The sequence below is a fragment of the Sebastes umbrosus genome, chromosome 6 (assembly GCF_015220745.1).
Source record: "Sebastes umbrosus isolate fSebUmb1 chromosome 6, fSebUmb1.pri, whole genome shotgun sequence".
Classification (NCBI taxonomy): domain Eukaryota; kingdom Metazoa; phylum Chordata; class Actinopteri; order Perciformes; family Sebastidae; genus Sebastes; species Sebastes umbrosus.
In genome coordinates, this window is record NC_051274.1 from 24,635,791 (window position 1) to 24,652,676 (window position 16,886).

Sequence of the window (16,886 nt, forward strand, 5' to 3'; positions counted from 1 at the left end):
AAAGATTGACTCTTTGGTTGAGTGAGCTGTCAGCAGCTCGCCAGGAGAGACGTTCTGTGGTGCGCTAGTGATTTTATAACTGAACTATGACCAGGACGCACAGTGAATTGTTGCAGGTAAAACAGACTCATAGGAGTTTAGTGTGGGGCTAAACTGCAATTCTGACTTGTAGCCAAACAAACTACAAACCACTCATTCATATGAGACAGAAAAGCAAACAGATCTTACTCAATTTTGAGGCTGTACCACTTTAAGATCAAGGATACATATCATATATAATCTATATCATTTTCTCAGTTCACGAAATGATTTATCACTTCAACACTATTTTCAGAAATAATGGCGTTGCATACTAGTATATGAGTGGTTATTTGCATTCCTTGTGCTGTGAACACAGAGACAATGTGTGTGAAAACACATCACATATATTTACTGTGTTTTTTTTTTAGCGTATGTCTTCTAAATGGGACAGATTATAGTGTGTCTCTTCTGCGTGGTCGTTGCCTGTTCCTCTGGTTTGTTTTGTGCTCTTACAAGATCCTTCAACTGCCTGTTCTTTAGCAAATCCCTCTTTGTTGACAACTGTACTTAATGATTTAAGTAAGAAAGGCTCTGTGATCTTCTCTTCAGTAACCGTGGACATGTATTGTGATCTATCAAAGCCATTTTCATTGCAAACTATATGTTAGCTGCTATTGCTTTGCTCTCACAAAGTGAATGAAAGAATGTAAAGACTTTAGGGTATATAATTAAAGCGTGGCACGGCAACATAATGTACAGTGGTGCTATAGCTAGATATAGGTTCCTACATCTGTGGTGGGAACACCGTATACAGGGACAGACCTGGAGGATTTTGGTGCCCTAGGCAAACTCTCAATCAGCTTTTGTTCAGAAATGCAATCCGTGCCAAATGTTAGCTTTTATATGAAAAATGTTTTGCCTGGCAAATTTGCATAATTGAAAGTGCCACATTAGCGATAAGTTTCATGTTCCTGAAAGGCTTTTTTTTGCCTTTATTGGATAGAACAGTCTAAGAGAGAGAGGAACGGGGGAGAGAGAGGGGAAGACGTGCAGCAAAGGGTCGGTTTCAAACCCGGACCGCTGCGGTAAAGACTCAGCCTGCACACACGCTGCTCACTCCAGCAGCGTGGCCCAGGCGTCCTTCTTCCAGGATGGACAGATGTGCAGTACATGTCACATTTTGTGTTTTCTGCAAATTAACAAATAGCTTGTTAATACGCTAAACTGAACATGGTAAACAATATACCTGTAAATGAAAATGTTGAGCTCTGAGCTCATCACTATTGTACTTTACCTTTAAACCATCACTTTACTCTAATGTACTTTTATTATACATATACAATTACTACATTCCTGTTTGCATTCAGTTTATTCATTTGCAATACTGTCTATACAAATTTATATTACTTGTTTTATATTTTATTTGTTTATATTTTAGAACTTAGATTTTGCTTTTACTTGTGTGATTTCCTTTTTTATAGATATTTAATGAGCATTGTTGGAGGGAGCCTGAGGCTAAAGGTTTTCATTGCCAACGACTGCTTCCCTGTAATTGTCACGCGTATGATAATAATAAAGCTCAAAGCACTTCTGTGCCCGAGTACAGATTCTTAGTCTCTCTTTGTAAGAGGGTAAAGGCAAGTGTTACACAGTTATGAATACTAACTGATTGTGTTCGAATGGTGGCTTTTGGGGGAGCACCCTAGGGCTCCAAGCGCATGCTTGAATACGCCTGCCTACGTGCAAAAATACACTATCAATACATTCCCTGGAGTGAACATGAGCAGTGTATTTTACTGGTATGACCGTGAGTAATCCACGGATGTGTTTTCCCGTGTGAGTAAGACGGTATTTCCCTAGTGTCAGACTTGATACTAAATTATAACACTGACAACGTTATTGCCAGCAAAATACCTCCGGTAATTAAATCTATGCTCTACTTTATAACCGCAGTGGTTATGTCAAAGCAAGCCACTAATGCATCTATTTGGAAATTACCTCCTCTGTAAGTGAATTTCACCTGAATTTCTCACCGTGATAAGCTGCGACCTGGGTTTGTTTTTCCAATGAACCAGAGTGTATATCACTGGTGTTTCTGACTGTTAGTGGTTGCGACGTGGGTGTGTGTGACTCAACTATGTCATGGCAGGTGTATTGCTGAGGACCCAAGGAAGTGCATTGTGAACTGTGAAGTTATTCGTATGAGCGGTTCTTGAGAAAGCTGCAAGCAGCAACATCTCAGCTCAAGCGTTCAGCCCGTTCTGAACAGGCACTGCACTAGTTTCTCAAATCAGGATTTCTGGGGAGCTCATGTCTCTTTCAGGGGAGTCGAGCTCCTCGTAGCTCCCCCTGATATTTGGCCTTGTTGGTGTTAGAGGGTTAGAGTTCAGCTTCAAGGCTGTTTCCCCGACACAGACTAAACTATGATTCAAGTAGCTGTTGTGAGCCACTCGAATGGAATTCATTGTTGGCAACAGCCGTGTTATCAGCGGTATCACAATGCTCTATTCCTACCACTTTACAGTAGTGAAACTGTAGCACCTTTGTTCTGTGTGAAGGTGTGAGCTCTCATCACCGCCCCCTCCTCCAACTTCAAAACCACAAGACTACAGGCAGGTCTCTCATTGACACAGGAGCGATGGAGGCCAGGCTGTGTGTGGGTCCCATATGTGGTTACGTGATAAACATATCTGTCCACGGTGGTACACTCTATCTGCCACACACACACACACAAATGTAATACAGAGGCCATCATCGTTTCTGAAAGTAGACAGAGGTCATAAAAGCAGAGAGCAGTGGGTGAGAGGATGTTTCAACCAGCTGCTCTCTGTCTTTCTGCCTCTCCCTTTTCTGGACCGAGGAGTGGCAATGGCACGAAACGTGTTGGTGGAGCCAAGTGCCTGGCAGTCCACCAGGTTGTAAAAATTCAATAAGTGGAGTAACAGGACACTTAGGAATCTTTTACTCTTTCTCATGTGGCTGGAGGTTTTCACAGCTGGGGTGCCGGGCAAGCGGCAAACTCTAGTGCGGAGAAATGAGGCCAAGTGCCAAATAAACTGCAGTTTTTTGAATGGCCACTTGAGGCTGGCTCCAAAAGGGAGTAAATCCCCGTAGACCACCATGTTAAAATGCCCAACTTAACAGCAGAAATGAACATGTTTACCGCCGGGTACAAAAAGCGGTTTTGGTCTCTATATTAATTTCCCAGTTCATAACAAACTGTATGGGGTGAATTTTCATATAACTAACCTGGCATAATTATATTAAGGCTTAAAGTTAGGCATAATTGGGGGCATGGCCGCTTTGAGTGACAGGTGGGTGCCGTCTTTGGCTGCTAGCTGTCATCCGGCCCGCCTCAGCTCCACTGACGATCCACCTCTTTGCCCGTTTTTGCATGAGCCGGGAGAAAAGGCCAAAGAGTGCAGAAGCAAACAAAACTTTTTTGACAATAGCAGCTACATGGCGCTGCGGTAGCGCTGCCGCCATTTTGGACTGAAAACACCAATGAGTGTGTGGTCATGGATGTATAAAGAGATGTCTGTAAATCAGAGGATACTTTTTTTTTTAGGTAAATCAACTTCCCAGTACGAACACTTAAATATCCCTCATTTAAATCATTATGTCCTAAAAATTATAAAATTAACTAATAGCTGAATCCAGAGTTATTTTCCTCGGCATAATGAACGTGCATCAGATCCACAGGACTGCACCGCCCTGCACATTCATATGACATAGCCGGTTCTGCCAGCTTCCTGCTGTATACAGCTGTAATGCGACTGTTAGCCTTCTAGATCCATGATGCAGTCATCATTGTGAGGGTTTAAGCGGGTGATAATACTCATACTGATAAGGCTGTCAAGTTTTGACAAGTAAAAGGATTTAGTGTAGACACTGAAGACCGGGAAGGGTGTGGGACAACAGTAACAGTAGCTGATTCCTGGAAGGACAGGGAAAGTTTGGTTTGTAGAGCAACAAGAGAGAGAAAAGGAAAGTTTGGCAGAGGAAATGAAAAGATACGAGGAGGCGGAGGAGGAGGAGAAGTAAAGGGAAAGAAGAGGTTTGTTTTGAAGGCTAGAAGTCTTTGAGTAACAGGTTTAGTATGAGGTAAGATCATGCTTTAAGGGCAGAACATGTCAGATACAAGGTGGTCTCACTTAATCTCTTTCTTGGTTTTGACTTCTCACGGTCTCAACTTTTCCAAGTGTCTACTTTGGATCTTTGAACACAAAACTCTCCTCTACTTGTTTCTCCTCTTCTATCCTTGTCTCCTCTCCTCTATTATCCTCTCTCCTCTACTTGTTTCTCCTCTTCTATCCTTGTATCCTCTCCCCTCTTCTTGTTTACTCCTCTTCTCTCCTTTCCTCTCCTTGTTCCTCCCTTTCTATCATTTTCTCCTATCTCCTCTCTTTTCTTCTCTCCTTGTTTCTCCTTTTCTATCCATGTCTACCCTCCTTTCTTCTCCTCTCTTCTCTTGTCTCCTTTCCTCTCCTTTATCCTTGTTTCATCTCCTCTCTTCTCCTTTATCCTCCTCTACCCTCGTCTCATCTCCTCTATCCTTGTTTCCTCTCCTGCTCCTCTCTCCCCTTGACTCCTCTCCTCTCCTCTCTTCTTGCCTCCTCTCCTCTCCTCTCTCCTTGACTCCAGTCCTCTCCTCTTTTCTCTCCTTGACGCCTCTCCTCCCTCCTTGACTCCCCTCCTCTCCTCTCTTCTCTCCTTGACTCCTCTCCTCGCCTATCTCCTTGCCCTCTCCTGTCCCCTCCTCTCGTGTCCTTGTTTCTCCTATTCTATCCTTGTCTCCTCTCTTGTCTTGTTGTTTCTTCTCCTCTCCATTATCCTCATCTTGCCTTGTCTCCTCTATCCTTGTTTCCTCATCTGCTCCCCTCTCCCCTTCCCTTGTCTTCTCCGGTATCTTTGTCTCTACACCTTCTCTGTATCCTAGTTTCCTTTCCACTCCTCTCTCCTTGACCTTTCTCCTCTCCTCTCCTCTCCTCTCTTGCTATTTGCTCCATCCAAACAAAACTCCTATGGATTTCAGTCACATTTGACTTGTCAAGTCCATTAATAGCTGTGAGCTATATTTTAAGGGGCATGGAAATATTTTTCCTCCTTTCTCAGATGTGCGGCTATGCAACAGATATTTCCATTCTTGGTGGTTTCCGATGATTTACACATCTATCGTTCGGTTGCCATAGATGAATTACACCTCCCCGGCTGCTCGGCGGTTTGTCTCACCTAACATCACCTCACGAACATTTGGTCAAAACCGGGAAGTCGTTTTCACTCGTTGCTATTTGACAAGCAGGGATAATAACTGTTCCGGATGATAGCTCCGATTGTTAAAGGGTGACGGAAAAAGATTGCTGCAAGATAAATGACTTTTCTGACTGGTATGCTTTTGATGAGGCGGTTCTGAGAAGTGCAAAGCCGCAGAATGCACTGTGCACAATGGTGACGGCAGTGACTTGTCTGCAGCTAAGTCTTTGCCTTTGTGAACTGCTTACATTACCGTCAAGGGGGTGGCCACTCCTGTTTAGATAGGTGGGTATCTGATCCTGGATTTCTGCCCACTATCATCACATCTGCCTTGCCAAATATCCCCTTCTCTTGCTTCTGTTCTCTGTACTCACGTGTTTATCTGTTTTATAACTCTCTCTCTATTTCTTGTCATCAAATATTGCACTTGCATCACTAATCTTGGTTGTCCTTGAATCCGCTCTGATAAAGTTAGCATAAAAGGAAACTTTTCCTTTTCAGGGAGGATACTGTTTCCACTCTGGCCTCCTTCATTTTATTTTGATCATCCTTTCTTTTGCTACGCTCTTTGTTCCTTTTCAACTTTTGAATCACTCATCTGAAGGCCATTTGTTCAGGGTAATGAATACTCTGCCCTCATGGTTCTACTTCAGTGGAAAACCAAAGTAAATGGAGTGAATTTTAATTTGATGGCTGTGCCCTTGTTGGCTCTGTGTTGCCTATAAAGAGTTTCACTGGCAGCTTGATATGCGATGAAAGCATGTTTTGTCATTATACAAAATGTACAAAAACATGAACTTGCCAAAGCAGCAGATATCCTCAATGTATTAACTCTCCTAAATAGCAACACCACTTGAAATAAAGGTATATCTCTCTGCAGTTTGAGGACCCTCAGTGTTAATTTAGGCTCTATTTGGTGACCAAATACCTTATTTAACAATAAATGAATGGTAATTAAGAGTAAAGGGTCAAAAATATACAACTATTTCTACAAAATACAGGAAAACGTCTGATTTTAACAATTTGAAACATGACATGTATACTTTTATTTCAACCCTCTCTGGGGGTTCAAAAATATTGCATTAGATTAGACGTCACTGCATTTATAAATAGCAATATGTGCAGTACATAAATACTGACAAAACTGTGAATGAAAAACTAATCTATTCAAACTTTACATTGTTTCATATAATGAACCTGTTTACATGACCATTGTGGTATTTGCACCAATTTGACCGCTGCACTGGTTTTGCAATCCCTGATTGTTTGGCCCTAAGAGCCAGTATGTTGATGACTGTACAAATGTTAGCTGTAGCTATCTAGCAACATGGGGTGTCACAATACTAGAAATATAGTATTTGATACCAATACCAGTAAAATTCCACGATTTTTTTAATTCCAATTTGATACCACGGTGAAAAACAAAAAAATGATATTGCTGTGAAAACATCTTCAAACAGCTGTATTCATTCAAGTTTCTCACCAAAACCCACATTACAAAAGATTACATTTGAACACATCATGATACCGTTATAATTTACCTTCGTCCAATACTCATTTACTGAATAGAACTTGAACGCATCATAATGTATATCAGTGACACCTCCCATTAACGTTAGCCGTTAGCTCTGTGCTGCTCACCGGCTGCTAACAACTAGTGTTAACTAGCTCTCGTCCTGCTAATTTCAACACAGATTTGTTTTTCACAATGTAGCATTATCAGGGGGAAAATAGGGTGCGTCAGAAGTGAGTTTACTTTTCCCCAAATGCATTTTCTATATTCCTTGGGACGTAGGGACGTCGTTAGTCTCAAGCCCCGACGGTAGGTACTGTAGAAAAACGAGTACTGTCACGTTTTCATAATTTTGGCATCAACTTGGTACTGAAGTGTCAGTTCTTGTGACATCCCTACTAGCAACACAAATGACTCAAATCTCACCTGAAACTTCAGTTCTTTTATTTGTTTTCTCTCCTCCTTTTTCCTCTTATCTCTCTACATTTATGAAGTCGAGTCATAAAGTCTCTAGCCAAAACATTTTTCAGATCTGCTATTACACTTACAGAAATGATGTAAAACTCCCCCACCCCTTTGAAACATGTTAGAAAGTGATTTACAGCAACCAAAACTAGAAAATTAGAGCTTTAAATGGTACCTCACGACAGCCCCCACCTGACCACGCCCAACAGGTTCAACAGACTTTTACCTTTCGACCGATAGAGGTTAGTGCAGCAACGTTTTTATTCTAGCTTAGTTAACAATTTACTCTTTTAATAGAGGAAAGAAAATAATTTTGATCACACGCCTTTAACAAACAGCAGTTTGGATCCTGAGCTCCTCTGACGACTCAAACCACTAACACTGTTCAAAAAGATTTGATTGAGCTGTTGGCTTTATTTTCCAAGGCTTTTGTTTAACACCAATAAATTAAATGCTCCTTTACAAGTGATCCGATTTGTATAAGATTACCTCATCGCGCTTACATTGAAATATTTATTTTCTCAACCAGCTGTCATGACTGTCAGCTGAAGGTGTTTTAGGCAAACACAACACGTTTGATAAAAATCCACATGCCACCATGCTCCTGCTCTGCTGTTTTTTGTTGAGAGGAGACATTGGCTGCCTTTCCACTGCGTACGTGCGGCTCAGTGCGAACACGAGCATCCAATCCTCTGCCTCCTGTTGTCACAGCAGTCACTGTGCCCACCAGCGTAATCCCCTCAGCTGCGGATGAGCGGGCCGACAAGTAAGTGGACGGCACCTGAGTCTGCAGTTATCAGTTTTCACAGCCCATATCTCACGTTCATGTGGAGATAAAACTTCAAGATGTATATATCATAACCCTCTGACACATCTTTTGTGCTGTAAAGGTGCACAAACATTTTTAATTCTTGGCTCCACATTGCAGTATCCTCTCCAGAGCATCTCCTTTTACGTAAGTTTGAAACACACCAATCATTGTCAAGTAATAATCGTCATTGCTCAGTGGCTTCCAATTGCCAGAGCCAGCTGTAGTACCAACGCCCCTCTAAAGTTGCCTGCTTCCTTCCTTCCTTCCTCTGGGAACAATAGTCAAGAATCCCAACATGACACTGCTCTTAGATGAAGTTCACAACTTTCCCATCGAGCTAGCAGTGGCACCATCACGTTTGACTGAGCAGCGTGAGAAAAGAGGAAACTACGAATAACTTAATCCAAGGAAAGTTGATGTACTGACTGTGTGGAGGCTGGCTGGCTGGTTGTGGCACAGGGAACCTGTGTCACACAAGATGACCGGAGTAAAACCTGTTTTATAGTCCAGGCTACGCGAGTCCCACCGTGATTTAAGTTCAGCAACCATAGACTGAATATAAAGATGGATGACACGTCCCCACTACCAAAATTTCCCGGACACAGGAGCTGCCATCTTGAGATTTAGACGTCATTTGGAGCCAGAGTCTGCGCAGTAGTGATCGCCGTGGTATCGAGGTCCCGCCCACACACCGGAGGTCCTGAGCCAATCACGAGCTGAGCACGAACGCAGCTTGTTAGCGTGAGCCATCTAGCTGCTACATTAGCTGTTTGGCTAGAAAGACTGGGTTTCAACCTTCCTTTGTGAAGTTTGCATGTCCTCCCTTTTTCTGAATGTGTTCAAGGAAAGAAATCAACACGCTTATCCGAGTATATCTATTTTCTGATTATTTTCCTTAAACATAACTCCAGCGGTCTGCATAGGCAGCCGTGTTCAAACAAGTACAGTCCGCATGGACATCAGTTTTGAGCTGTGCGTGGACATTGTGCATCGAACATCGTGGGGACCCTCGCGGATATGCCAACATTGAAAATATAATTTGTGCTTGGCACATTCTGCACCTCGAGTCATACATGTTATCCATCAAACCTGAGAATATACTGTACTTATTTGATTGAGTAGCACACTTTTTTTCTCAGACTCAACTCAGTAAATGTTTTTGAATCTCTTTACTGAATGGTTCCCTGTGGAGACTTGAGCGATTTTTTTATGAATGGATCACCATTTTATTTATCTCGTGCATGCGCATGATGCATGTGAGTGCATGCAGGTGACGCGATACACAGTCCTACCAATGGTGTCACACTATTCCACTGATCTCCAGGGGAAGAAGACTGCTAGCAAATGACCATGGATGTAACAATGCTGGATTAAAAAAACTTGGCTATGAAAATGCTTTATGAGAAAGGAAATGCATTCAACGTGTTTGTTAGAGCTCAAGGATGCACACTATATGCTTTGGCGAGTAACACTGAATGTAAACATAACTTTTTTTGTTAACAAGAAAACCTCTTGGGGCACATCTCATTTCTATTTCAGCATCACAAACACCTTTTTTTTTTTTTTTTACTTGGTGAGGTTTACGCTTAAAGACGTCATCTTCACTTTTGCACTTCACATGTTCCTGGATGGCAGGAACTGACTCCATCATGAGCTACTGTCTTAGTAAACCCGGTGGTAAATACTCACAGATTGTGAGTGCAGATTTGGCCTGTGTCTTCATATTAGTAAAAAACCTCTGAGGGCGCTTTTACATGCCAACATTTAGTCCGTTTTCATTGAACTCTGGTGTGGTTCGTTTGGGCAGTTGTGAACGCAGTATTCATACTCTGGTGTGGACAAAAACAAACGGTCCAAGACCACTTGCGAAAGGTGGTCTCGGACAGTTTGTTTGGTCTCCGATGTTTGCTTGACATCTGGGCTGAAGAGAACATACAGAACATGTTATTTAAAGTACACAAAAATAGTGACGTTTGTAAAGTCAGTCGAGATAAACGGAAGGAGAAGGGATTCGTGCGCACAGTAGATCAGCGCCGAGTCAAAGTGAAAACACTTCAACAGTAGTATATCAAAATCCACGTTCCCCTGCATAGAAGTGGAAGCTCTCGAGACGAAAAAGATACATTTGTTCCTTCGTACACGTCCCTCAGCGAATAATTTTTTTGAATTTGGTCTGCTTTGAATTATGCCGAACCAGACTAAATAGAAAACAAACCAAAAGTTTTAATTTCCCTCTGATTCGGACTAGCCAAACGGACTATGGCTTGTGAAAGCACCCTGAGACTTTGTTGGCAAATTGCAGCTTTGGCTGAGGTGAAAGTTATTTTTAAGGTGTAGTCTGTGGACAATAGTATTGACTTGGATCCTAGAGGATTGTTATAAAACAACTTCCTCATCGCACTTAAAATAAATGACTGTGAATTTGTTATTCTATATCTATATGTCTTGCCATCTTTTTATGGCATCCCCTCTCTGGTGCTATTTAGCTCTCACCCCCGAGAGTAAAATGTTTTTCCGAAGGAGGCAACCTTCCTGTAAAACTAACTTTTTACGACTTTGTCCAAATAAATCAGCACTGGTGGCAATACGTGCTGGCATCGGAGCCGCAAGTTAATTTGGGCAACATCTTCCCAGCAGTGGTAATGGTGATAATAAATGGAGTGTATTAAAAGGTGATGAAAAGCTCCACATGGCCAGTGAATGATGAAGTGTCAGTGAAGGTCAACAATGTGGGTCCTTGGTTCTCACAGGTTTCAGAAATCTCAGAGGGACGATTGATTGATTAAACCTGCAGAGTGACTACGCATGTCTATTGTTTTAGGGCGTTGTTTCGTGAAATAACTTGTGGCGGTTGCGTAGTATTCAAATGTTATTGCCAGTGTGTCATACCAGATCAGAGTTTGAACACAAAGGCAGCCACTTGCTGTCTTCCAGAATTACAGTGTTGCTGCAGGTGGGGATGTTGCCGTAAGGCATGCTGCATGCATCAAGACAAATTCTATCTTGTCTTCTAACAGTAAATACTTGTTCACCTTACTCCACCTCACTTACTGTGTCAGTGCTATGGTAATTACAGGTTGTGTTTTGATTTTTTGCATAATGTTTTGGTGCTAAATGCCTCTTTGAACTTCCTAACTCAGTGAAACGAGGACAGAAAAGCAATTGTGACATCACACGAAACATTACACGCTTGAACAAGAAAGTTGTAAATAGTGAGGGATTTGTTTTGAATGCACTGACACCACAATTTGTACACATATAAAAATTAAATACATTTGAGGTTTTTGAGTTGAGTTTGAACATGTTATGCTGTTTCAATCAACCAGAACCTTTTAATGAATAAGCGGTAGTAGAGTTATAGCGGTTTAGTTTAGGTGATTTATAGCTCAAAAGAACGAGCTGATGTCGGGTTTTTCAAGGTAATATAAACAAAGTTGTGACATGGATTAGGTAAGTAAGTAAGTCATTTTAACACCGTTCAGCACTAGTTGGTGTATTCAGTACAAACATCACCTGGTTGCTGCTTGCCCATTAAAAAAGCTGTAATGACAGAGTGGCTGTAACCATCTGTGGCATTATGGCATCCAGTCCATCAGGATATTCGTCTTAGTCTCCTTATGCACAAAAAAGTGACTGATGGACAGATTTAGCTACAGGAGGGCATCCAACCCAATTGAGAGATGAATTAGCACAGCCTCTGGACAAGGACAAGGCCAGCTCATATAAACTGGAAAAACAAAGTTCGGAAACTTGTGTTTGGTCGATTATTTCTCTGTTGTTACAATGCTAATTGGCATTGTATTTTACATCGTTGGAAAGCCTGTTTATTTACCTTCGCAATGATGTCCAACTTGTAAGGATCATGCATTTGTGGGATGAGCAGCACAGCTGATTATGTGGGTAGCGCCCATGAAAAATTTGCCAAAATGCTCTGTCAATGGTAAACAGTGTATTCTCCTGTTGGTGTTGACTCTTGTTTTGAGTTGTTTGGTGGATTGGATGATTGAACTCTCTATCAGTAACAAGGAACAAACAAGACATATTGGCAATTTTACACTTTATTCATTTAATACACCGTCAGGAGCCTCAGTAGCGGTGGAAGATCCATACGCAGCCACAACAGCCTGGCACCTCCTCCTCATGCTGGTCACCAACCTGGTCACACGTTGCTGTGGGATGGCGTTCCATTCCTCAACCAGGATTGGTTGCAGGTCAGCCAGCGTGGTTGTGTTGGTCACTCTAACACGTATAGCACGCCCAAGCTGATCCCACAAGTGTTGAATTGGGTTGAGGTCTGGACTCTTGGCAGGCCGTTCCATTCTCTCTACTCCCACATTGTGGATGTAGTCTGTGATAACCCTGGCTTTGTGGGGGCAAGCGTTATCATCTTGAGGAATGAAGTTAGGTCCCAGATTGTGGAGATATGGGATCGCCACTGGCTGCAGAAACTCATCCCGATATCTCACTGCATTGAGATGGCCTTCAATGATGACAAGCCTTGTTTTGCCAGTGAGGGAGATGCCGCCCCACACCATGACACTGCCCCCACCAAAAGCTGTTACTCCATCGGTATTTTTCCAGTATAGTTTCCAAAATTAAAGTGGCACATTTGGCCCAAATCATTCACATTTTAGTTTTTTAAGAACATAAATTGTAAGGATTTAGTTTGAGAGAAGAAATAACAGTGAGGATTAAATGTGCAGGACCAGGAGGTGAAAGAGAATTGGACAAAAAAGGACCACAAGGGAAAACAATTAGAAATACATAATGAAATGAAAAATGAAAAGAATAAAATAGAAATGCAATAAAAACAAAAGTAAGTTGCTGCGTTATATGGACTCGACAGCTGGTGCGTGATGTCTAATCAGATCACAGTTTTGTTGACAAGTGTTTAACCACATAATAAAGAAGAGGTCTCCTAATTTCAGTTTCACCTTTCTTGAAGTTCCCCTATTAGGTGTGACAGGAAATTGGCAGGACCACTCTCTGGGCGTTACATCTGTTTCCCAGGCAGCCGCTCAACAAAACACGGCCTTGCACACCACCATTACCTTTCTCAGAACACTCAGAATTATAGGAGTGAGAAAGAGAAAGAGGGAGATTGTCAGCTATCTCAGTGAGGCATGCTTCGCTCAAGGCTACGTCTCTCTTGTTCCTGCCCTCTCGTCTCTCTCCTTCTTCCATTACTCAGCAGCAAGAAGCACAAAATAAAGGTGTGATTGAATGCTCATCGAACCGAAACTCTGTTCTCCGTCTCCCAAAAGAGATGTTGTTGTCCAGGCATGAAAGTTCAGCAGGTTAAGGAGACTCAAGGTTACTCATGAAAGGGCAGTCTGTTATAAAGAACCGCCGAAGGCTCTGAAACTGTTATCCATGTGAACAATTAATCAGCAGATTGCTATAAAGAAATATGATTTTGTCTCCGGGAATGTGAAGAAATTGTTTTTGTCTCCATTATTGTAAAAATGCACAGCAGCGGCACTTTGCAGTAGGAAGAAGCTGGCACTAAGTTTCATTGTGGTGAAATATCTTCAATTACAGAATGTTCAACTGTTCAACTGTATAAAAATGAACAGACATCAAGTACAAGCTTTAACAGAATTAGTTAAGTTGAATGGCACAAGTGTGAAGTTATTGGTGCAGAGGTGTGTTTACTCTGTGGTCCAGGCCCATTTATGACATTTTCAACAGCAGTATTTCTGCAGCTTTATGCAGCTAGACTGACAACTAGTAGCTGATGAAATTACGTAACCGTAGACACAAGCTTTAGTTTAGTAAGCCTGCAAGGCCGACTCACTGTTCAACTCATAGTTTTCATATTGTGTCACCGTGTGACCACCTCATATTGTCTCCCAGCACTTTAATTTTGAGAAATTGTTGAATCTAAAAAAAAGAAATCCTGTGAGTACTCCCTTAAGTCCCTTTCACAAATGCAGTCCATCCCTGATTTGTTCATGGTTTGTTACACAGAATTACTGAGAAGCCGTCATTGGAAACTGTTTGGAAAAGTAAGTTTCTAGGGTGCTCTATAATAGTTATTATGTTAATGATGTCCATTAACAACTAGAGTTGTTCCGATCCCGATACTAGTATCGGAAATGCGTCCGATACTGGACAAAATTCGTTATCGGGTATTGGCGAGTACGCCAGTCTATGCAACGATCCGATACCATAATTTATGAACCCAGAAAAAAACGTGTTTAACCGGAACTCAAATCTTCTTTGCCTCCCCAAAACAGTAACCTTCATTGTGCCGTCGCCCTGGATGTATCATGGCTGCCACTGTCAACGAGTGTTCTAGAGCAGCGAAGAAGAACTGATTGCAGGTAGTTTGTCACGTGACAATAGTAAACAACAACAGTACGGTGCTTGTGGAGAGTGCAACAGTAGTCAGAGCGAGGAAATGCTTGCCATTTTGCAATATTTCACAGTGAAAAATCCAACAAGTAAAACGGTGATATGTTCAGTATGTCAGGCTTCTGTTTGGAGGGGTGACAGCACCCTAGTAGGGTGTGTGAATATTGCACCCTGCAGGACAAATTAGCACACAGGCTGTCCACCGAGGAGACAGCTATTAATTCCTAGCTTCATTTATTTATGTTCTTTGTAACTGACAGACTGAATAACTAATTTTAATAACAATAATTATATATATTTTTTTATCACGCTAGTATCGGATCGGTATCGGCCGATACCGCAAACCTGGAAAATATGTTCAATACAAAATAATACAAAATAAAAATGAGCTCATCGTGATAGTTCAATAAGGACACAAAGACGGTGCTCTTTTAACAGTGCATAAGTGTTGGCCCTTAATCTTGTACAATATATAGCAACACATCAACTATACAAGTACAGTTATCAGCATCCAGTTTAACTTCTTATCAAGCTCAGAGACTGAAATGAAACTTTTTGTCGGCCTCGGCTTCATTTCTGAGTTATTTTCGGTTTGATGTATCACTAAGCAACAGGGAAAATAACAAAAAGGGAAAATGGTAATAACTTAATTGAGACACTTGACATTTTTTTTTTATGTAGATGTTGAATAGCTGTTCCCACCAGGTGTGTCCTTCAAGTGGCTGGCTAGCGAAACACACACACACACGCACACACACACTTAAACACAAAGGCTTAATACAGAAGTGATTTTGTCCACCCCCACCTTGTCTGTCATTCTAGCCTTTCACACTGGGGGCGTATTCTTCTGTGTGCACGTGCTCACACAATCACACACATGCACTCACATGGCACGGAAACACTGCTCAGCCTAAAGGCTTTGTGGTTGCCTAGCTGCCCACCGTCTCACCTGTACCCGCCCAACTGCACCTGTTTAGATGCTTAACATCAAAATAGACCTGAAAGTAATTGCGTTATCATCGGTTACAATCTCAAGTGGCTGTTGATACTTGTAGGAGAGTCACCGTGGGCGGTTCAGTGAGGGTTTGACTGGGTTTTGAAGTGTCAATCTGTCATGGTGCCCACTCACTTAGGACACAGTTACAGAAGCTAGATGCGTAGTTAACTCCCTCACATCTGGAACAACATTGGGGATCCTGCCCAAGCTTGATCTGCTGTGACGTCGGTCTTTTGTCTCCATCTCAACTTTCCCACTTAAAAAGACTTACATCACCGCCGGCCCTTTGGGCCCAGTCGCCAAATAAAGTAAACAGAGAAAGTCAACAGCAGTCAGCAGCAGTAAATGGGTTTACTGGGAAACTTGAGGCTGAGGTATGCTTGAAACAAACTATTTTTTTACAACATGTCATCCCTCCACATCTGAGGGAAAAGTGTTTATAGCTGTTTTGAATGGCATCTCTCAAAGACGGAGTAAAAATCCTGTCGTCATAGAGAGGGGCGAGACACTTTTGTGTTTTCCAGTTGGCGTCAAAACTCCTCTGAGCCATAACCTGGTCTAATCTGAACACAAAAATGATACCCACATTTCAGCTGCAACCGGCAGCTCTATAGACCATTTCATTATCATTCTGTTGCTAGGGCAACAGCTTTGGTCCAAGATTACTTCCTGTCAGCTACTGCATTAACAAACATTGCAACAGGAAATACAAAGGCCCATTTAGACGGTTTATGATGTCAAGTTTGAAAACGTCTGTAGCTCGCTCAGTTGGTTTGTCGGTCGGTCCACAAAAATTTCCTCTCCCTTTAGCAGCCACAGTTTTTGCCACATGAGGCTGAAATTTGGCAGTGGAGGTCGAGTGTTTGTGAGGTTGTGTGTGAATGCATGAACAGTAGGGATGTCACGGTGAGGAGCATTGGGTTTAAATCTGAAATATTGCCAAATAGGCGCTTTTGCTTTTTGCTTTGACACCAAATCCTCCGCCAGTCTTGTCTGTCAACTCTCTCTCGTCCTGTGATAAGTGTGAAAGCTGACTCCTGCTACTCTGTGCTCTGTACAGAGCCGACACTTTCACTTTCAGTTTATAATTGTAGCGTCCATCGTCCGACTCTGTATTGATAACATGCTTAGTATTTTACAAATTTGAGTTTTTTTTATTTGATGAACACGGGCGCTGATACACAAAAATGAACTAAAGGAGTTTTATGTCTATAAATCATAGAAAAACGACAGGCGGGGCGGTGAGCAAGTCAGTGTATCCCCGAACACCGCGTAACACCGGTAACACAGACTACCGCGGCAAGCCTATTGAACGCGTTGATGCATGCAAGTACGTAGTCGCAGCCATTGCTAATTCACGCTTGATAGATTCAGTGTGAGTCACACTTTCCCAGGATATCATTATCTCTGATGTCCATTAATAAACTTAGAAATCATAGAAAAAAGACCCTCCAGAACTTGCCCTAGAA

General features: G+C 42.1%; 1 protein-coding gene across 1 annotated transcript in view; it reads left to right on the plus strand.

Moving 5' to 3' along the window:
- The window catches only part of LOC119489983 (SPRY domain-containing protein 3-like), a 59,888-nt gene that overhangs the window by 11,078 nt on the left and 31,924 nt on the right, over window positions 1–16,886 (plus strand). The window lies entirely within an intron of this gene.